This window comes from Schistocerca cancellata, chromosome 9, assembly GCF_023864275.1.
Source record: "Schistocerca cancellata isolate TAMUIC-IGC-003103 chromosome 9, iqSchCanc2.1, whole genome shotgun sequence".
Classification (NCBI taxonomy): domain Eukaryota; kingdom Metazoa; phylum Arthropoda; class Insecta; order Orthoptera; family Acrididae; genus Schistocerca; species Schistocerca cancellata.
The window spans coordinates 397,166,690-397,190,387 of NC_064634.1; the positions used below are offsets into that span (position 1 = coordinate 397,166,690).

General features: G+C 42.9%; 1 protein-coding gene across 2 annotated transcripts in view; it reads left to right on the top strand.

The window, feature by feature from the left end:
- Positions 1-23,698, top strand: part of LOC126101569 (palmitoyltransferase app) — a 140,097-nt gene that overhangs the window by 20,620 nt on the left and 95,779 nt on the right. The gene's annotated exons all lie outside the window — the stretch shown is intronic.

The window sequence follows — 23,698 nt, forward strand, 5'->3', positions numbered from 1 at the left end:
GAAAACTCAGGAATGCAGTATGCAACATTTGCAGGAAGACTGGTCACGTATCCATCATATGCATGGGGTGAAATGTTTTACTGCCAAGAAACGTAAGCATCCAAACCCCTGGACAGGAAAACACAAAATGAAGTAAATAAATTTGCATTTCCTGAATAAATCAACTGTAAACAAGCAGGAAAAATTTGTAGATCACTTGAAATCAAAGGCTGCACAGTCAAATTTCTACTGAATCCTGGTGCAGTTTGTGCCCTGATATACTTAGATGCCCATGAATTACTGGCATCACCAGAATACTTAAAATTGAACATTGAGACATTCAATGGATCCTAGACAGACTTAAAGCAGTGTCAGTGGACAGATACAATGGAACATCCAGGAACTTCCATTCAACTCAGAAAAACAGCCAATCTCTTTGGTGTGGACTGGTTCATTGTCTTCAAGTTGAATATCGGTGGAAATAAGTCACTGATTGCAAGCTTGATGGATCAAAACAGTTTTAAAGGAGCTGGGGAGAGAAAAAAAACATGATCAGAAATTTATTTTCCAGCCTGAGTTATGCACCTGCAAAACCTACAAACCAGTCCTGAAATTGCAGACAGTAGCCACAATAAAATTTTCCAAGGCCAGGCCAGTACCATTTGTTATGATGGGACAAAGTTAAAAAAAAAAGGATTGAAAGGCTGACCAAAGAAGGAATATGAAAAGCCATTGAACACTAGCCAGTGGGCTACACAAATTGTGGCTATATCAATGGCAAATGGATCAGTAAGAATCTCTGAAGCCTTCAGAGTGACCAAAATCCACAGCTGGAAATAGATCAGTATCCAGTCCCAAGGCCTGAAGAGGTCTTAGAGAGAGAGAGAGAGAGAGAGAGAGAGAGAGAGAGAGAGAGAGAGAGAGAGAGGGACGGTGTGGGTTTTACAAAAATAGATTTATCGAGTGCATATCTGGAGTTGGAACTGACAAAGTAACAAAGAAGCTAATAGTCATCAATACTCCAGTTGAACTGTTCGAGTACAAGAGACTATTGTATGACATTGCAATTGCTCTTCCATGTGCCAATTACTTTGATGAAATTTCAACAGTACATGTATGGAATACAGTTTGAATTGTTCATAGATCACAAGTCTCTGGTTTAAGTATTGCATCCAGTCAGATAGCTGCCAGTGGTGATTGACAAGAGACTGGAAAGACGGGCAGTTACACGGATGGCATACAACTATGAAATGCAATGCAGTACCACAGAAATAAAGGGAAATGCTGATGCCTTTCAGGGCTGGCTACTGGTCTAGATGAAAAATTCATGTCTGAAGAGTCTTGTTGCCAGATGTATGTAGATATTAACAAACAAATCAATTCATTTTCAGTCGATCGCAGAAAAAATTGAGAAGCCATAATCAATGGTGAATCACTACCAAACTATTTCTGTAAGGTCACAGAATTTTTGCAGGCCTATTTTCAAAGAAAGGACTGCCTTCAACACTGGTCATAGATTTTTACTTCTTCAGACAGATTTCGAAAGTGTCATTATGCCCAAAATGTGCTGAAAGAAAATTTTGTAGGGTCTTCAGGGTAGACTTCTGCGGCATCATCAGAATAAAACAAATGACAAGAAGGAATTGCTAGTGGGCAAAACTGTACAAAGAATTTGTAGAAATGGTTTCACAATGTAAACCTTATCAAATCACAAAACCAAATTACAAAAAGGATTTTCGAAATTGACAACAAGTAACAGAACCATGGAAAGAATCCGTATTGAATGTACTAAATCATTTTTGCACAGCACCTTGATTCAAATGTGTGGATGCATACTCAATGTTGTCATATATGTTAAAGTGATTTCAACCAGTGCAAAAGCTGCAATATAGGCACACACAAAAATCTTTACTCTAGAAAGGCTCCCTGAGACCATAGTTCAGACAATGAGAGATAATTTGTATCAAAGATTATGTGTCGGGAATGGCATAGAACATCCAAATACAGCTCCATTTCACCCTACTTAAATGAGGTGAGGCAGAAGGAAATGTCAAATCAAACAATGGAAACTCCATATAGGAATATCAACAATGTAGGAAAAGACAGATTGCTACTTACCGTAAAGAAGACACATCAGGTTGCAGACAGGCGCATTTAAGGCACTTACATAAAGCTTTCAGCGACAGCCTTCGCCAGTAAAAGAGAGAGACATATCATTCTCACACACGCGCGCACGCACACGCACACACACACACACACACACACACACACACACACAAACACACACACACAAACACAAACACAAACACACACACACACACACACAAGCAAATACACACGCAAACGTGACCGCCAACTCCAGCAATTTGTGAGGTTTTCATGCTTGTGTGTGTGAATGGTATGTGTTTCTTTTTTACTGATGAAGACTTTGGCCAAAAGCTTTATGTAAGCATCTTTTAATTGTGCCTTCCTGCAACTTGATGTGTTTTATTTATTTTTATTTATTTACATGTCAAGTCCCATAGGACCGAATTGAGGAGCAAATCTCCAAGGTCATGGAATGTGTCAGTACATGAAATTACAACATAAAAGTATTAACAGATAAAAATAAATGTTATGAACTCGAAAAAAGTCAGTCCATAAGTTTAAATAAATGCAATCAACAATATAACAAGAATCAGCTAAATTTTTCAAAGAACTCATCAACAGAATAGAAGGAGTGACCCTTGAGGGAACTCTTCAGTTTTGCTTTGAAACCATATGGATTACTGCTAAGATTTTTGAATTTCAGCAGTAGATTATTGAAAATGGATGCAGCAGTATGCTGCACACCTTTCTGCACAAAGGAAGTCCAGTCCAAATGCAGGTTTGATTTCTGCGTGAAAGCTGCTAATTCTTGGGAATAAGCTAATATCGTTAACAAGAAATGACAGTAATATTTGAACAAGATCCTGAGCGTGGGGTTTCCACAACAGTCTGAACACCTAGAAATTTGAACTTTTCAGTTTCACTAATCATATGCCCATTGTGTGAAATTAAAATGTCAGATTTTGTTGAATTGTGCGTTAGAAACTGTAACAACTGTGTCGTACTGTGATGTAGTCTTACTTTATTTTCTACAAGCCATGAACTTAGGTCATGAACTGTGCTATTTGAGACCGAGCCAATGTTGCACACAACATCCTTTACTACCAAGCTAGTGTCATCAGCAAACAGAAATATTTTAGAGTTACCCGTAATACTAGAGGGTATATCATTTATATAAATAAGGAACAGGAATGGCCCCAACACTGATCCCTGGGGCACCCCCCAGTTGACTGTACTCCACGCAGTCCCCACATCATAGCCATTCTCATCATTGTGAATAATGACCTTTTGCTGCCTGTTGCTAAAGTAAGACGTGAACCAACTGTGAGCTACTCCCCGTATTCCATAATGGTCTAACTTCTAGAGCAATATTTTGTGATATACACAATCAAATGCCTTAGTTCAATCAAAAAATTTGCCTAGTGTTTGAAACCTTTTGTTTAACCCATCCAGTACCTCACAGAGAAAAGAGAATATAGCATTTTCAGTTGTTAAACAACTTCTAAATCCAAACTCTACAATTTGAGAGTAAATTGTGTGATATAAAATGATCAATTATCCTTACATACACAGCCTTTTCAATAACTGTAGCAAACACTGATGGCATAGAAATAGGTCTAAAATTATCTACATCATTCTTTTCTCCCTTTTTATAAAGTGGCTTTACTTCTGAGTACTTTAATCTCTCAGGAAACAGACCATTCCTAAAGGAAAAATTACAAATATGGCTAAATACAGGGCTAACATGTGTGGCATAGTATTTTAATATTCTGCTAGGCGCTCCATCATAACCATGAGAGTCCTTAGTCTTCAGTGATTTAATTATTGACTCAATCTCCCTTTCATCTGTGTCACTGAGAAGTATTTCAGACATCAATCTTGGAAAAGCATTTGCCAAGAAAGTTATATGATTCCCTGTAGAAACTAAATTTTTATTTAATGTACCAGCAATACTCAGAAAATGATTGTTAAATACTGTACATCGTAAGTAGCAATCTGTCTTTTCCTACATTGTATAAAGATTTGTCAGAACTTCCAAAGAAGCCATGAGAAAGGCTAACTGGTTTGGAGAGAAGAAGCAAGATGCACTTCAGACAATTTTGATAAATTATCACACAACTTGTAATACAGTAACCGGAAAAATCACCTGCTGAAATACTTAGTGGACATCAGCCAAGGATCACATTGTTGGATCCTTTAGTGGAAAGGGGAAAAAAAGAAGCAAAAGAAGAATTAAAAGTTCCAAGTTTGCAGTTAAGTATGTACCAAAAATTTCTTGAAGAATTTGTCAAGAGAATTGCCATGGATCATTGGCAGTATAATCAGACAGCTAGGAAAAATGCTGCCTCACAGATTCATCAGAAAGCATCAGAACAGATTTGGATAATGCAGCGTTTTGGAGAATAGTAGCCTACACAGAACTGAATATCAGTGACACTTAATTCAACCACATACTGAACTAGCAATAGAGAAAGATAAAAATGGACTCCAGAGGAAGGAAAAGGAAAACAAAATTGGTGACAAAAAAGGTGAAGGACCCAGAAGCAGGAAACGAAATTTCATGGATAGTGAGAGGATATGTCATGAAACTTCCTGGCAGATTAAAACTGTGTGCCTGACCGAGACTCGAACTCGGAACCTTTGCCTTTCGCGGGCAAGTGCTCTACCTACTGAGCTACCGAAGCACGACTCACACCCGGTACTCACAGCTTTACTTCTGCCAGTATCTCGTCTCCTACCTTCCCAAAGGCAGTTAGCCGCAAGATTTAGTTTTCTGTTAGTATCACAGATAGTGTTACAGTTGCGTCCATGTCGAGATACGTATTTGTTATTCTCAACAGATGTCACCTCTTACTACATTTGTGCGATTCATGCTTTCAGCACTTTGGTCGCTATTGTTGTTTGAAACGTGAGTGTTTGCCACTACACGCCTTGTGATGTAAGTATTTTCTATACTTGTGTCTTCCTTTCGCCTCAAGGCAATCTTTCTTCTATATTAGTATATAATGAATATTCAAATCGAATCAAAGTTCCCATATGCAATTTTCATTACTTTTTACAATCTTGGATCTTGATTTGTTACAATGTATTACTTTTATAAAAATGTGTTTCATTAGGTCTCATAAAAGTGTGGAAATGGAGAAAAAGAAGGCATTTGACAGGCACCGTCTAATTGAACGTCCTGAAGACTATGAGAAAGTATTGCGAGAATTGTCAGAAGAAGAATTACAAGAATTGTCAGATTCATGTGAATCTGAGTCAGAAGAGGAAGTTATCGAAGAAGAAAACCACAGCAGTGAGTCCGAGTGATCAACAGAGGAAATAGATGACCACCTGGTTGAATAGGGGAGACAGCAAACAGATGATTACCAATTTTACGTAGGAAATGATAAAGAAACTATTTGGATGAGTGAACCCTTTCCTTCATCTAAAACCAAGGCCAAGAACATCCTAAAAGATTCACCAGGTCCAAAAGCCAAGTGCTGAAATCACAGAAAAAGAAATTGAAGCATTTTACCTATTTATTACTGATGGGATGATTGACAACATTGTGGAAAATACAAACCGATACATCCAGAATAGTAAAAAAGCTGAAGTTCAATATTCAAGAGAACAAAGACTGCAGAGACACCACAAAACTAGAGATAAAGGCTCTTTTAAGTGCATTATATCTAATGGGGATAAAGAAAGGAGGACACACAAATTGCTGTGAACTGTGGGGTGCAGATGGTACAGGAATGATTATTTTATGAGCTCTCTTCAGCTATAAGCCCTTTTGCTTTCTGCTTCAAACTCCTACGTTCGTCGCTTTCTGCTTCAAATGCTTAGGTTTGACGACCTGGGTACCTGGAATAAAAGTAAACAAACTGACAAACTGGCACCTATTCGGGACTTCCATCAAGAGTTTGTCAACAACTGCTTTGCTCACTACAATGTCAGTGAGTTTGTCACTGTTGACCAGATGTTGCATCCTTTCAGAGGACGCTCCAGATTTGTACAGTATATCCCTAATAAGCCTGCAAAATACGGGATCAAGAGCTATACCTTTTTTATGCCAGAACATTTTACACCATGAACTATGAAATTTATTGTGGCAAGCAGATGCCAGGACCCTACCTGAAGAATTAACAAGCCTGATGACAGTATGCAAATATTAGTGACACCAGTTGAGAAAACAAACGGAAATCTTACAACTGACAATTACTACAGTAGCTACCCTCTGGCTGAAAATCTCCTCGGCAAAGGTTTGACTTTATTGGGAATCATGAAAAAAAAAAAAAAAAAAAAGAATAGGGTAATACCTCAAGAATTCGAAGCAAATAAAACCCTGTCATGTCTCTTCAGTTTTCAAGATGATTTTTGTATGGTCTTGACTGTTCCTAAAAGAACAAAGCTGTGAATTTCTTATTGACAATGCACAGCACAAATGGAATAGATCAAGAGACTAACAAATCGAGAGTGAATTTGGACTACAATGCTACCGAAGGAGGAGTAGACACTGTAGATCAGATGTGCTCATCCTACACTACTTCAAGAATAATGCAACAATGACCACTTGCACTTTTCTACAGACATCTAAGTATTGCTGGGATAAATGCAAACATTATTTTCAAATTCAACAATCTTGATAATAAAGAAAGAAGAGGAGTTTTTTGAAAACATCTTGCTCTGCACCTAATGGAAGAACATCTGAATTAAAGAGCGTTACTTGAGACACTTTCCAAGGATATCCACTCCGTCTTGACCAAGTATAGGCATGAAGAGGAGACCTAGGAACCAACAAAACCTGGAATTTGTTACCTATGTGGCAGGCATAAAAACAACAGAACCGAAACAGTATGTATGAAATACAAGAAAAATTTATGCAAGAAACATAGTATCACAGATACAAAATGTGTGCTATGTGAAAGTGAGCTGCAGGTGGAAGTTGACTAATTTATTCACAATCGTAAACAGGAGTGGGAATTTACAAATGCTCCATTTCATAATGTTTTCCCTTGTTGCTTTCTTTTCATGTGCATCAGTGCAATTAAGTGATATAATTAAAAGAACCATGAAGGCAATAAAGAATATTGGCTTGTTATAAATTACAGTGATAATACTAGACAATTATGAAGGCGACAAATAAATAAAAGATTAATTTTATAGAGCCATGTAATGTTGTGTTATGTTTTCTCCAATAAAATGTAACTGGCAATTAGATAAAGATTATTTTTCTTTAGGTTAAAAATGTAATACTAATTGCAGTGTAAAAGCCACAATGCCCACTTGTGGAAGTATGAAAGGTGCGCCCATGAAGGGTTAAAAAGATAAATCAGAAAATGCATGAATTGAAGAAACACCTACCAAACTAAAGAGATCAACAAGGTTTCTTTGGAAAAAAATGGGTGAGGGTGCTTAACCGCTTTCTGAAATAAACTGGCAAGGGAATGTCGTATCTTCAAAGCTCCAGAAAATCTCGTGCATTTAAATAGAAATTCTGTGAAGATATAGTAGTGCTACAATTGACAGTTTCGTGTTCAATTGTTACATTCATTTATCTTCCAATATAATTGTAATTACTTACTGTTTTGTGTTATGAGTCATTAAATGGGTATATTATTAAACCAACTGTCTCAAGAATTATAATTAATATGGTCAATAACCAAACAAATGCATTACTTCCCATAAACGAAAGTTAATAAAAAGTGTGTGTGTGTGTGTGTGTGTGTGTGTGTGTGTGTGTGTGTGTGTGTGTGTGTGTGTGTGTGTGTTTTCTGGCCACTCTGCTGAAGAAAGTGAGTAGCAGGAAGAAATGAGATCAGAGATATATGGAGAGATCTTTCATATCAGTCAACAGTAAGTGCTCAGATAGCACAGTATATAGTGTACTGTCATGAAACCCAGGGATCCAGGTTCAATTTCCAGGCAGGTACACTGTTTAACTCCTCACTGAGTTAGGTCAGTAGAGTGGCTTGTGCCCTAGATTTCCATCTAGAAAAAGACTCACGGGTAACTCACAGTTTATTGGTGAATTTTTGCTTGAGAAACACAGGCCCCTAGACCTTGCAGTATTACGGTTTCTTTTTTTTTCCAAAGCCACAAGTCTGACCCCCTCCTGTTCTCCTGCCCCACTTTCTCTCTCTCTCTCTCTCTCTCTCTCTCTCTCTCTCTCTCTCTCTCTGTACCCCTCCCTCCCTCTCTTGGCCCTCCCCCCTCCCCCTGCCCCCCCTCCCAGCAGCTCATTTCTGGTGAGAAACTGGTTGGCACCCACTGGGTTCCCAGCCAGTACTGACATCTGCTTCCCCAGGGCAGTCCCAATCTTCTATTTTCATCTTTGCTGCTCAGCCCTTCATCCTCACTTCTGACACTACAACATAACCATTTTATGCACAGGCCATCTTTCCTTTCTTTTCTCGTATGCTGACTTCTTACATTCTTCGTCCACTTTGACATTTGAGGTCTCCAATTTTGCCTCTTTTCCTCTCTGTATGTTGCTGAAGGCCAGCTCAGTTATTTGACATATAAAGAGTGCCTGGGATATGCATGATTCCTGGCATCTACATCTACATTTATACTCCGCAAGCCACCCAACGGTGTGTGGCGGAGGGCACTTTACGTACCACTGTCATTACCTCCCTTTTCTGTTCCAGTCGCATATGGTTTGCGGGAAGAACGACTGTCTGAAAGCCTCCGTGCGAGCTCGAATCTCTCTAATTTTACATTCGTGATCTCCTCAGGAGGTATAAGTAGGGGGAAGCAATATATTAGATACCTCATCCAGAAATGCACCCTCTCGAAACCTGGCGAGCTGGCTACACCGCGATGCAGAACGCCTCTCTTGCAGAGTCTGCCACTTGAGTTTGCTAAACATCTCCATAACGCTATCACGGTTACCAAATAACCCTGTGACGAAATGCGCCACTCTTCTTTGGATCTTCTGTATCTCCTCCGTCAACCTGATCTGGTACGGATCCCATACTGATGAGCAATACTCAAGTATAGGTCGAACGAGTGTTTTGTAAGCCACCACCTTTGTTGATGGACTACATTTTCTAAGGACTCTCCCAATGAAACTCAACCTGGTACCCGCCTTACCAACAATTAATTTTATATGATTATTCCACATCAAATCATTCCGCACGCATACTCCCAGATATTTTACAGAAGTAACTGCTACCAGTGTTTGTTCCGCTATCATATAATCATACTATAAAGCATCCTTCTTTCTATGTATTCGCAATACATTACATTTGTCTATGTTAAGGGTCAGTTGCCACTCCCTGCACCAAGTGCCTATCCGCTGCAGATCTTCCTGCATTTTGCTACATTTTTCTAATGCTGCAACTTCTCTGTATACTACAGCATCAACCGTGAAAAGCCGCATGGAACTTCCGACACTATCTACTAGGTCATTTATATATATTGTGAAAAGCAATGGTCCTATAACACTCCCCTGTGGCATGCAAGAGGTTACTTTAACGTCTGTAGACGTTTCTCCATTGATAACAACAAGCTATATTCTGTTTGCAAAAAACTCTTCAATCCAGCCACACAGCTGGTCTGATATTCCGTTGGCTCTTACTTTATCAGGCGACAGTCCGGAACTGTATCAAACGCTTTCCGGAAGTCAAGGAAAATAGCATCTACCTGGGAGCCTGTATCTAATATTTTCTGGGTCTCATGAACAAATAAAGCGAGCTGGGTCTCACACGATCGCTGTTTCCGGAATCCTTGTTGATTCCTACAGAGTAGATTCTGGGTTTCCAAAAACGACATGATACTCGAGCAAAAAACATGTTCTAAAATTCTACAACAGATCGACGTCAGAGATATAGGTCTATAGTTTTGCGCATCTCCTCGACGACCCTTCTTGAAGACTGGGACTACCTGTGCTCTTTTCCAATCATTTGGAACCTTCCATTCCTCTAGAGACTTGCGGTACAGGGCTCTTAGAGGGGGGGCAAGATCTTTTGCGTACTCTGTGTAGAATCGAATTGGTATCCCGTCAGGTCCAGTGGACTTTCCTCTGTTGAGTGATTCCAGTTGCTTTTCTATTCCTTGGACACTTATTTCGATGTCAGCCATTTTTTTGTTTGTGCGAGGATTTAGAGAAGGAACTGCAGTGCAGTCTTCCTCTGTGAAACAGCTTTTGAAAAAGGTGTTTAGTATTTCAGCTTTACACGTGTCACCCTCTGTTTCAATGCCATCATCATCCCAGAGTGTCTGGATATGCTGTATCAATCCACTTACTGATTTAACGTAAGACCAGAACTTCCTAGGATTTTCTGTCAAGTCGGTACATAGAATTTTACTTTCGAATTCACTGAATGCTTCACGCATAGTCCTCCTTACACTAACTTTGACATTGTTTAGCTTCTGTTTGTCTGAGAGGTTTTGGCTGCATTTAAACTTGGAGTGAAGCTCTCTTTGCTTTCGCAGTAGTTTCCTAACTTTGTTGTTGAACCACGGTGGGTTTTTCCCGTCCCTCATAGTTTTACTCGGCATGTACCTGTCTGAAACGCATTTTACGGTTGCCTTGAACATTTTCCATAATCACTCAACATTGTCAGTGTCGGAACAGAAATTTTCGTTTTGATCTGTTAGGTAGTCTGAAATCGGCCTTGTATTACTCTTGCTAAACAGATAAACCTTCCTCCCTTTTTTTTATATTCCTATTTACTTCCATAGTCAGGGATGCTGCAACGGCCTTATGATCACTGATTCCCTGTTCTGCACATACAGAGTCGAAAAGTTCGGGTCTGTTTGTTATCAGTGGGTCCAAGATGTTATCCCCACGAGTCGGTTCTCTGTTTAATTGCTCGAGGTAATTTTCGGATAGTGCACTCAGTATAATGTCACTCGATGCTCTGTCCCTACCACCTGTCCTAAACATCTGAGAGTCCCAGTCTATATCTGGTAAATTGAAATCTCCACCTAAGACTATAACATGCTGAGAAAATTTATGTGAAATGTATTCCAAATTTTCTCTCAATTGTTCTGCCACTAATGCTGCTGAGTCGGGAGGTCGGTAAAAGGAGCCAATTATTAACCTAGCTCTGTTGTTGAGTGTAACCTCCACCCATAATAATTCATAGGAACTATCCACTTCTACTTCAGTACAGGATAAACTAAAACTAACAGCGACAAACGCGCCACCACTGGTTGCATGTAATCTATCCTTTCTAAACACCGTCTGTGCCTTTGTAAAAATTTCGATAGAATTTATCTCTGGCTTCTGCCAGCTTTCTGTACCTATAACGATTTCAGCTTCGGTGCTTTCTATCAGCACTTGAAGTTCCGGTACTTTACCAATGCAGCTTCGACAGTTTACAATTACAATACCAGTTGCTGCTTGGTCCCCGCATGTCCTGACTTTGCCCCGCACCCTTTGAGGCTGTTGCTCTTTCTGTACTTGCCTGAGGCCATCTAACCTAAAAAACCGCCCGGTCCACACCACACAACCCCTGCTACCCGCGTAGCCGCTTGCTGCATGTAGTGGACTCCTGACCTATCCAGCGGAACCCGGAACCCCACCACCCTATGGCGCAAGTCGAGGAATCTGCAGCCCACATGGTCGCAGAACCATCTCAGCCTCTGGTTGAGACCCTCCACTTGGCTCTGTACCAAAGGTCCCCAGTCAGTCCTGTCGACGATGCTGCAGATGGTGAGCTCTGCTTTCATCCTGCTAGCGAGACTGGCAGTCTTCACCAAATCAGATAGCCGCTGGAAGCCAGAGAGGATTTCCTCCGATCCATAGCGACACATTTCATTGGTGCCGACATGAGCGACCACCTGCAGTTGGGTGCACCCTGTACCCTTCATGGCATCCGGAAGGACCCTTTCCACATCTGGAATGACTCCCCCCGGTATCCACATGGAGTGCACATTGGTTTTCTTCCCCTGTCTTGCTGCCATATCCTGTGTTGACAGATTGAGCTAGCGCGTACCACATGCCAGGCACAGAGAGAGATGGTTGCCTGAACTGGTACCTTCCCAATTGCTTCATGGAGCTTGAAAAGTGTGGTGCGAGTTGTGGACAGTCACCTAAGATGAGTACTTCTGTGTGGAAAACCACAAGAAGGTAGGAACACACCATTGAAGAGCCTGGCAATCGTTAGTGATCAAACTGCAGTAAGTTCAGCAAAGTGATATCTTTAAATGGGATGAAGTCAGGGAAATAATGGCACTAGTTTCACAAGCTGTGACATTGTCGCAAATCTTACCTCTGTGAAATAATGGAGTAGGATCATCCTGCTACTGAACACTCTAGTGCAACACATACAAAACCAGTGTTTCTAAGATAATCACCACTAATGCTGTAAACGTCTCTTTTTCTTCTTTTGGTAGAAGGTGTCTGGCATCAGATCACATAGGAGAGAAGTTCAGCTGCCACAGCGTTCACAGTCCCCAGCTCTTACATGTCTCCAAGAAATGAAAATACACCCTCAAGACCACTTTGATCTTCTACACTTCACTCTGGAACATTATGACCTTCTCACAGAAATATAGAAGAAAACACTTTGATCTCTTTTGTTAATTCTTGTAATAGTTTTACACTATCTGCTGTGGTCTGTGGCAAAAATGTCTGTCTTCCAGTACCCAGTTTGGCTGTTGCAAATGATTTCTTTGTAGATGATGATCTCTCCACCTTGGGCTGACACTTCACTGTGATTTCGGGGTCTTTATATTAACATTATACCTCCTTACTTCAGAAGTGAACATTGGAGGGTTCAGAAAATCTCCTTCAATTTTCATAATTGTGAATGCTGCAATACCATTTTTCCTGTGAGGGAGTTGGAGCATGCCCTTTCTTCGTCACAACTCCCCATCTCAGGACCACATCACATTAACATTCATATGTTGCAATAGCAAGCACTTTCACCTTCATACAGCCACCCAGGGGCTCGCTGCTCTTCGGCGGGTTCGTGCTTGGCTACTGTGGGCTCCTGGCCTTTGCAGCATTTTTCCCTTCCGTGCTGCATGTCTATCCTCTTGCTGTTCTTTTTCCTCTCCCTTGGGGAACATCTCTGGGCTATTTTTGAAAATGTATTCTGCATTTTCAGTAGTCAGTATCAGAATACTCTCCACTGTTCTTTTTTTCGTTCTTTGTTCACCTTCTCTTATCTTTCCTCCACTTCGGCATTTGAGGTTCCTCTTTTTCTTCCTCCCTGTGCACTCCTGAAGGCCGGCCCATGTGTCTGACATGTAACAGGTGACTGGATAACCCATAATTCCCAGCTCTGGGTCGACAGGTAGGGTTTGCACGTACTCCCTCATACAGGCCAGACTCAGGGAGGGGTGATTGCCTGAGCTGCTTCCTTCTCAAATTGCTGATTTGTCCCTCTGTCAGGTGTTCGGGAGGTGTGATCTGAGGTGTGTCACCTAAGGCCCCCAGTTGAAAGGAGTGTGCATCGAAAAGGTTGGCAATCGTGAGGGATTTTCTCGCAATGAACGAATCATCTTCACAGTTGGCGGCTACGAAATGTAAATGGGATGACGCTAACGGTTCAAAAACCCTCTGAGCTGCACCAAGATTCTTCATGGTTTCACGTACTGAAGACAGGCACTCCTTAACTATGGTAAATCCAGTTATTATTCAGAAAGTGTTGATGCAGTTGTTTGCCCTGTGAAATCCTGCTCTCGTTTACGCAATGGCACTTTACTTTTGGAGACTACTTCTGATTCTCAAGCACAACAAATGCTTGCAGCTTTGCTCCTCCATGGCTATCCTGTTCGTGTTGAGGCCCATCAAATGCTGAATTCTTCCCGTGGTTTTACTTACGCTTGGCTGCTCGATGGTCTGACCGAGGCAGAATTCCAAATGTATCTCTCTGATCAGGGTGTCATAGCAGTCCATCGAGTGATGAAAAAAAAGTAGTTGCTGCTAAAGTACCCACACACGCTCTCTTTCTCACTTTTGATAGAGAGATTCTTCCGTCAAAGATCAAAGCAGGTTATGAAGTTATCACAGTCCGACCGTATATTCCAAACCTGATGTGCTGCTACAAGTGTTGTCATTACAGCCACACTCGAGAGTCCTGTTGATACCCAGCCAAATGTGTAACCTGTAGTAGGGATGCTCGTGAGGGCAATTGTTCACCGCCTCCTCCCTGCTGTATCAACTGCAATGGCAACCATGCTCCCTTCTCCCACAATTGTCCCATGTGTCTTGATGAGTAGGCTGTCCAGGAGATCTGGATGAAGGAAAAAGTGCCTTACCCAGTCACACACAAGTTGTTGGCTAGTCAGAAACCCTGTGTTCTACCATCAGGCACCTGCAGTACTGTTCTTGCTACATTTTGCTCCACGAAGGACATGGCCACGCAGACGTGCGACCTCGAATTTAGCACAGTGGTTGTGAGATCACCCAGCATCATGGTACCATCCTCATCTCCTCCTCCAGCTGTGCAACACACCACAAAACTCTTGCCTAATGGGGCGAAGTGACCAGCTGTACAACTGGCAGGCCAGAAAGGACAGAAGGAATACTCTGGTGAAGACTTCCTACGTCCCTCCAGCCAACCAACACCTAAGTCTTCCTCTGCTAACCTGAAAGGCTCAAAGAAGTCAAACAAAGGCAAACGGTCTCTCCTTTGCCAACTCAAAGATCCTCTTTGATGGTGTTGCCCTGTGATACCCTCGTCTGGCCAACCTCCATATGCGCACCACAAACCGTTTTTCTGCCCAAGACTCTGCAGGCCGAGAGCAGAAGAATGCCGATGCTTCTGTAGACCTCGTGGAGCAGGACCCTCCTGCCTCTGTGCCCTGTAACTGCGAGTCTTCGAAGGGTGGCACTTGGCAGCCGCTGAGGCGACACCCCTTCATTTTTTCCTTGGCATGATCCTCCTCCAGTGGAACTGCTCTTTGAATCACAACATCCACTTGCTCTCTGCCTTCAGGAAACAAAATTACGTCCTCACGACCGCTTTGAGCTCTAGCATTTTTTTGTGATCTGTTTCGACCCTCCATCTCAAGGTCGGCTTTCCATCTCATGGGGGAGTCATGCTGCTCATATGGAATTACACTCATAATCAACTCATCTCCCTGACTACCTGCCTTCAACCTGTTGCTGTTCGCCAGTTCCTTCCTCACTCGACATTTTCTGTTTGTACTGTTTACACCTCTTCGTCATACAATGTCACCAGGGTAGACTTCTCCCTAATTGGGCAGCTACCTCATCCCTTTCTGCTGCTTGATTTTTGCACCATCTGCTTTGAGGTTCTCCCAGAACCTGTCTGAGAGGCGCCCTCTTGTCTGACCTTCTCAATAAACTTAACCTCTTCTGCTTAACACAGGAGCACCCATGTTCTTTTCAGATGTCACACACACCTATTCCCATTTGGACCTATCCTTCTGCACTGCTCAGCTTGCCCATCATCTTGAGTGGTTCATTCTCTCACACACATACTCGGGCAATGATTTCCCTGTCCTATCCATTTGCTGACTCTGTGCACCCCCAAATGACAGCTTATTAAGGTTAACTGGAGGTTTTACTCCTCCCTGGCAACTTTTGATGAACAACATTTCCCCAGTTGTGATGAGCAGATGGAATGTCTTACAAATGTTATCCTTACCACTGGAGGACGTTCCATTCCTCACACTTCCTCTGTACCACTCCGTGTCCCAGTCTTTTGATGGCCTGAGGCATGCTGCGATGCGATTTGTGTGTGGAGATGGGCGCTCTGTGTTTTTAACTGTCATCCTTCGATGGCAAACTGCATTCATTATAAACAGATGTGTGCACAATGTTGTCGCATTCTTCGGAATAGCAAAAAAGCTAGCTGGATTTCATTCACTAGTTCTTTTAATAGTTCCACTTCCTCTTCCGTCGTGTGGGCCAACCTCCATCCTGACAGTAGCAGATGATGTCATTGTGGACTCTATTGCTATCTCCAACATTTTGGACCGCCATTTTGCAGAAATTTCGAGCACTTCCCACTATGACCCTGCCTTCCTCCGTTGGAAATGAGCGGAGGAGCCTCGGGCGATACCCTTCTCTTCTCCAAATTGTGAGTGCTGCAATGCCACCTTTGCTATGAGGAGCTAGATCGTACTCTCACTTCATACCAATCCTCCGTCACATGGTCAGGTGCTGTTCACATTCAGATGTCGCAGCACATTTCTCTTGCGGGCAGCAGTTTCTGCTTAATACGTTTCCCAGACACTGGCGTGAAGTCACTGTCATACACATACCTAAAACCATAAGGACAAACACCTTCCTCCTAGTTACTGCCTAATTTTTCTCCCCAGCTGTGTTTGCAAGGTGATGGAATGTACGATTCCTGCTCATCTGGTACGGTGGCTCGAGTCTCGCAATTTACTAACCACTGCACAGTGTGGATTTTGAGTGCGGCGTTCTGCAGTTTACCATCTATCACTTTGTCCACCCATGTCATGAATGGTTTTCTGTGGAAATCCCAGACTACAGCCATGTTTTTCAATTTGGAGAAAGCCTATGACACCTGCTGGAGGACTGGTGTCCTCTGTACACTCTCCACGTGGGGTTCCCTGGCCACCTGCCCCATTTTCTTCAGGAAGTTTTAAGAGACTGAGTTTTCAAGGTATGTGTGAGTTCTGTCTTATTGGACACCTTCATCCAGGAAAATTGTGCGCTTCAGGGTTCCATCCTAAGTGTTGTCCTCTTTGCTATTGCCATTAACCCTATAATGGCCCATCTCCCGCCGTGGATCTCTGGCTTCCTTTTAGTTGATGATTTTGCCATCTATTGCTGTTTTCCAGACAGACTTGTCGAGTAGCGACTTCAGCGATGTCTCAATTGCCTCGACTTGTGGAGCATCAACAGTGGCTTTCGTTTTTCCACTGACAAAACTGTTCGTATGAATTTCTGGTGGCACAATTGATTTCTTCCACCATCTTTACATCTTGGGCCTGCTGCTCTTTTGTTCGTTGAAACTACGAAATTGCTGGGGCTCGTGTTCAGTAGGAAACTGTCCCCTGTCTGTTTGAAACTAGACTATGGGTGTTTCGTTTATGCAACTGCACATCCGTCTCTCTTATGCTATTTCAAAACTATCCACCATCGGGGCATCGGTTTGGTCACACTCGCCTTGTACTCTAGACCAGCTGAGAGCCTGTATGCAGAGGCTGCCGAACTACCACTGTCCTACTGCCGTGACTTTCTCTTCAGCAGATATGCGTGCTGATTGTCTGCCATGCATGCCACCCAGCCTGAGCCTTCTTCATCGATGACTCCTTTGATTGCCAGTACGGGGTGCGTGCCTCTCCCTGTTGCCCTCTGGAGTTCTTTCAGCTCTTTTTCTGGCAGCTTAATTTCACACTACATCCACATCTACATTTATACTCCGCAAGCCACTCAACGGTGTGTGGTGGAGGGCACTTTAGGTGCCACTGTCATTACTTCCCTTTCCTGTTCCAGTCACGTATGGTTCGTGTGAAGAATGACTGCCGGAAAGCCTCCGTGTGTACTCGAATCTCTCTAATTTTACATTCGTGATCTCCTCGGGAGTTATAAGTAGGGGGAAGCAATACAGGGTGAGTCACTTAACATTACCGCTGGGTATATTTCGTAAACCACATCAAATACTGACGAATCGATTCCACAGACGTAACGTGAGGAGAGGGGCTAGTGTAATAGGTTAATACAAACCATAAAAAAATTGCACGGAAGTATGTTTTTTAACACAAACCTACGTTTTTTTTTTTTTTAAATAGAACCCCGTTAGTTTTGTTAGCACATCTGAACATATAAACAAATACGTAATCAGTGCCGTTTGTTGCATAGTAAAATGTTAATTACATCCGGAGGTATTGTAACCTAAAGTTGACGCTTGAGTACCACTCCTCCGCTGTTCGATCGTGTGTATCGGAGAGCACCGAATTATGTAGGGATCCAAAGGGAACGGTGATGGACCTTAGGTACAGAAGAGACTGGAACAGCACATTACGTCCACATGCCAACACCTTTTTATTGGTCTTTTTCACTGATGCATATGTACATTACCATGAGGGGTGAGGTACACGTACACACGTGGTTTCCGTTTTCAATTACAGAGTGGAATAGAGTGTGTCCCGACATGTCAGACCAATAGATGTTCAATGTGGTGGCCATCATTTGCTGCACACAATTGCAATCTCTGAAGTAATGAATGTCGTACACGCCGCAGTACATCTGGTGTAATGTCGCCGCAGGCTGCCACAGTACGTTGTTTCATATCCTCTGGGGTTGTAGGCACATCACGGTACACATTCTCCTTTAACGTACCCCACAGAAAGAAGTCCAGAGGTGTAAGATCAGGAGAACGGGCTGGCCAATTTATGCGTCCTCCATGTCCTATGAAACGCCCGTCGAACATCCTGTCAAGGGTCAGCCTAGTGTTAATTGCGGAATGTGCAGGTGCACCATCATGCTGATACCACATATGTCGACGCGTTTCCAGTGGGACATTTTCGAGCAATGTTGGCAGCTCATTCTGTAGAAACGCGATGTATGTTGCAGCTGTTTGGGCCCCTGCAATGAAGTGGGGACCAATGAGGTGGTCGCCAATGATTCCGCACCATATATTTACAGTCCACGGTCGCTGTCGCTCTACCTGTCTGAGCCAGCGAGGATTGTCCACGGACCAGTAATGCATGTTCCGTAGATTCACTGCCCCGTGGTTTGTGAAACCCGCTTCATCGGTAAACAGGTAGAACTGCAACGCATTCTCTGTTAATGCCCATTGACAGAATTGCACTCGATGATTAAAGTCATCAACATGTAATTGCTGACGTAGCGACACATGAAACGGGTGAAAGCGGTGATGATGCAGTATGCGTATGACACTACTTTGACTCAGTCCACCGTCTCTCGCAATGTCCCGTGTACTCATGTGTGGGTTCATGGCAACAGCAGCTAACACACCAACTGCACCCGCTTCTCCTGTGACTGGCCGGTTACGGACCCATTTGCGTGCTACGACCATACCTGTTGCATACAGTTGACGGTAGATGTTTTGCAATTTGCGGCACGTTGGATGCTCTCTGTCCGGGTACCGTTCTGCATACACCCTGCAGGCTTCAGCTGCATTTCGTCGACACTCGCCATAGATGAGTATCTTCTCTGCCTTTTCAGAGTTCGAATACACCATGGTCACAGTCCCTACAACACTACACTATTACAGACGTCTGGTAACACTACAGTTGGTCTGCGTGCGGAGACGAATGCAGAATAACAATAGCAGCAAGCGCTACATGCGGACACTGCGACAGCTAGACCAAACCACAACAGTGCGCTACAGCCACACTCGTAATCACGGTCGTCATCGTAAACATGTCCCTGCAGATGCTACTCGCCGACCGTGGCCCGTGTTTGTTACAACACGCAACTGAACGTCGGAGGTTTCAAGCGTCAACTTTAGGTTACAATATCTCCGGATGTAATTGACATTTTACAATGCAACAAACGGCACTGATTACGTATTTGTTTATCTGTTCAGATGTGCTAACAAAACTAACGTGGTTCCATTTTAAAAAAACGTAGGTTTGTGTTAAAAAACATACTTCCGTGCATTTTTGTATGGTTTGTATTCAACAATTACACTAGCTCCTCTCCTCACGTTCGGTCTGTGGAATCGGTTCGTCAGTATTTGATGTGGTTTACGAAATATATCCAGCAGTAACGTTAGGTGACTCACCCTGTATATTCGATACCTCGTGCAGAAACGCACCCTCTCGAAACCTGTACAGCAGAGTCTGCCACTTGAGTTTGCTCCGTCAACCGGATCTGGTATGGATCCCACACTGATGAGCAATACTCAAGTATAGGTCGAACGAGAGTTTTGTAAGCCACCTCCTTTGTTGATGGACTACATTTTCTAAGGACTCTCCCAATGAATCTCAACCTGGTACACGCCTTACCAACAATTAATTTTATATGATCATTCCACTTCAAATCGTTCCACACACATACTCCCAGATATTTTACAGAAGTAACTGCTACCAGCGTTTGTTCCGTTATCATATAATCATTCAATAAAGTATCCTTCTTTCTATGTATTCGCAATACATTACATTTGTCTATGTTAAGGGTCAGTTGCCACTCCCTGCACCAAGTGCCTATCTGCTGCAGATCTTCCTGCATTTCGCTACAATTTTCTAATGCTGCAACTTCTCTGTATACTACAGCATCATCCACGAAAAGCCGCATGGAACTTCTGACACTATCTACTATGTCATTTATATATATTGTGAAAAGCAATGGTCCCATAACACTCCCCTATGGCACACTAGAGGTTACTTTAACGTCTGTAGACGTTTCTCCATTGATAACAACAAGCTATATTCTGTTTGCAAAAAACTCTTCAATCCAGCCACACAGCTGGTCTGATATTCCGTAGGCTCTTACTTTATGAGGCGACAGTCCGGAACTGTATCAAACGCCTTCCGGAAGTCAAGGAAAATGCCATCTACCTGGGAGCCTGTATCTAACATTTTCTGGGTCTCATGAACAAATAAAGCAAGTTGGGTCTCACAGGATCGCTGTTTGCGGAATCCATGTTGATTCCTACAGAGTAGATTCTGGGTTTCCAGAAATGACATGATATGCGAGCAGAAATCATGTTCTAAAATTCTACAACAGATTGACGTCAGAGATATAGGTCTATAGTTTTGCCCATCTCCTCGACGACCCTTCTTCCTGTGCTCTTTTCCAATCATTTGGAACCTTCCGTTCCTCTAGAGACTTGCGGTACAGGGCTCTTAGAGGGGGGGCAAGATCTTTTGCGTACTCTGTTAGAATCGAATTGGTATCCCGTCAGGTCCAGTGGACTTTCCTCTGTTGAGTGATTCCAGTTGCTTTTCTATTCCTTGGACACTTATTTCGATGTCAGCCATTTTTTTGTTTGTGCGAGGATTTAGAGAAGGAACTGCAGTGCGGTCTTCCTCAGTGAAACAGCTTTGGAAAAAGGTGTTTAGTATTTCAGCTTTACACGTTTCATCCTCTGTTTCAATGCCATCATCATCCCAGAGTGTCTGGATATGCTGTTTCGAGCCACTTACTGATTTAGTGTAAGACCAGAACTTCCTAGGATTTTCTGTCAAGTCGGTACATAGAATTTTACTTTCAAATTAACTGAACGCTTCACGCATAGCCCTCCTTACACTAACTTTGACATCGTTTAGCTTCTGTTTGTCTGAGAGGTTTTGGCTGTGTTTAAACTTGCAGTGAAGCTCTCTTTGCTTTTGCAGTAGTTTCCTAACTTTGTTGTTTAACCACAGTGGGTTTTTCCCATCCCTCACAGTTTTACTCGGCACATACCTGTCTAAAATGCATTTTACGATTGCCTTGAACTTTTTCCATAAACACTCAACATTGTCAGTGTCGGAACAGAAATTTTCGTTTTGATCTGTTAGGTAGTCTGAAATCTGCCTTCTATTACTCTTGCTAAACAGATAAACCTTCCTCCCTTTTTTTTATATTCCTATTTACTTCCATATTCAGGGATGCTGCAACGGCCTTATGATCACTGATTCCCTGTTCTGCACATACAGAGTCGAAAAGTTCGGGTCTGTTTGTTATCAGTGGGTCCAAGATGTTATCCCCACGAGTCGGTTCTCTGTTTAATTGGTCGAGGTAATTTTCGGATAGTGCACGCAGTATAATGTCATTCGATGCTCTGTCCCTACCACCCGTCCTAAACATCTGAGTGTCCCAGTCTATATCTGGTAAATTGAAATCTCCACCTAAGACTATAACATGCTGAGAAAATTTAATGTGAAATGTATTCCAGATTTTCTCTCAGTTGTTCTGCCACTAATGCTGCTGAGTCAGGAGGTCGGTAAAAGGAGCCAATCATCTGTTGTTGAGTGTAACCCCCACCCATAATAACTCACAGGAACTATCCACTTCTACTTCACTACAGGATAAACTAAAACTAACAGCGACAAACGCGCCACCACTGGTTGCATGTAATCTATCCTTTCTAAACACCGTCTGTGCTTTTGTAAAAATTTTCGATACAGTTTATCTCTGTCTTCAGCCAGCTTTCCGTACCTATAACGGTTTCAGCTTCGGTGCTTTCTATCAGCGCTTGAAGTTCCGGTACTTTACCAATGCAGCTTCGACAGTTTACAATTACAATACCAATTGCTGCTTGGTCCCCGCATGCCCTGACTTTGCCCCGCTCCCTTTGAGGCTGTTGCCCTTTCTGTATTTGCCCGAGGCCATCTAACCTAAAAAACTGTCCAGTCCACGCCACACAACCCCTGCTACCCGTGTAGCCGCTTGCTGCATGTAGTGGACTCCTGACCTATCCAGCAGAACCCGGAACCTCACCACCCTATGGCACAAGTCGTGGAATCTGCAGCCCACACGGTCGCAGAACCGTCTCAGCCTCTGGTTGAGTCCCTCCACTTGGCTCTGTACCAAAGGTCCACAGTCAGTACTGTCTACGATGCTGCAGATGGTGAGCTCTGCTGTCATCCCACTAGTGAGACTGGCAGTCTTCACCAAATCAGATAGCCGCCGGAAGCCAGAGAGGATTTCCTCTGATCCATAGCGACACACATCATTGGTGCCGACATGAGTGACCACCTGTAGATGGGTGCACCCTGTACCCTTCATGGCATCCGGAAGGACCCATTTCCACATCTGGAATGACTCCCCCCGGGATGCACACGGAGTGCTCATTGGTTTTCTTCCCCTCTCTTGATGCCATATCCCTAAGGGAACGTCTGAACTAATTTACAGAGAGCACAAACAATTTGACACAAAATTTAAACGGTTATTAAAATACAAGATTGCCTAGTAAATGCAGTAATGCTGCTACTTGCGCACTGCTGACACACTGCTCGGCGGCGGAAGGAGACTACACAATTTTACACTATTCAGGTACTAAAACGTGATGCTACAACTCTCAAATACTATAATACGCCCGAAATTTTTGAATTAAACAATGCAAGTACCCAAAAACACGCAAAGAAATTAAGAATTAAACTACATAACAAATAAGTCAGCTAAGAGTATATGACTTGCTGCTAGCAGCTGCTTATCCAACGGTGGCAGGGAGCAACTTTCCCAGTGGGTGTGAACCCTTCACCACCTTGACTTTGTGCGGCAGCCTGTGTTCACCTTGGCATTCATTCCCTTACTAGGACACTACCCCGGCCTTCAGTTTCACGACCTTCACATGCAATTTCACAATAGTGTACACTGATGGTTCTTGGACTGACCATGGTGTTGGGTGTATATACGTCTTTGGTCCCGAAGTTTTGTGGTATTGCCTTCTGGAACACTGCTTAGTATTTACAGCAGAGCTCTTTGCCCTGTATTAGGCCATGCAATACATCCAGTGACACAGGATTTTCAATTTCATCATCTGCTCAGACACTCTCAGAACGCTTCAAAGCCTCTGTGCATTGCAGACCATCCATACCTTAGCGCAGTGGGTACAGGGAAGCTGTCACTTGCTCACAGACTGCTTTGTGTGGAAGTGCCAGAGTTTACCTGTGTTTTTTTTTTTTTATTTGTAAAATACCTGTGGTGCTTGCTGAAGGATGGGATTCCCCCATACACTGCACAGGTGGGGCTTATGATACCACCTGCTCCTCTTTATTTGAGAGTTTTTGGAAGACCAGACTTTCAATGTATGTGTGCACACTTTTATTCAAGAGAACAGTGCACCATAGGACT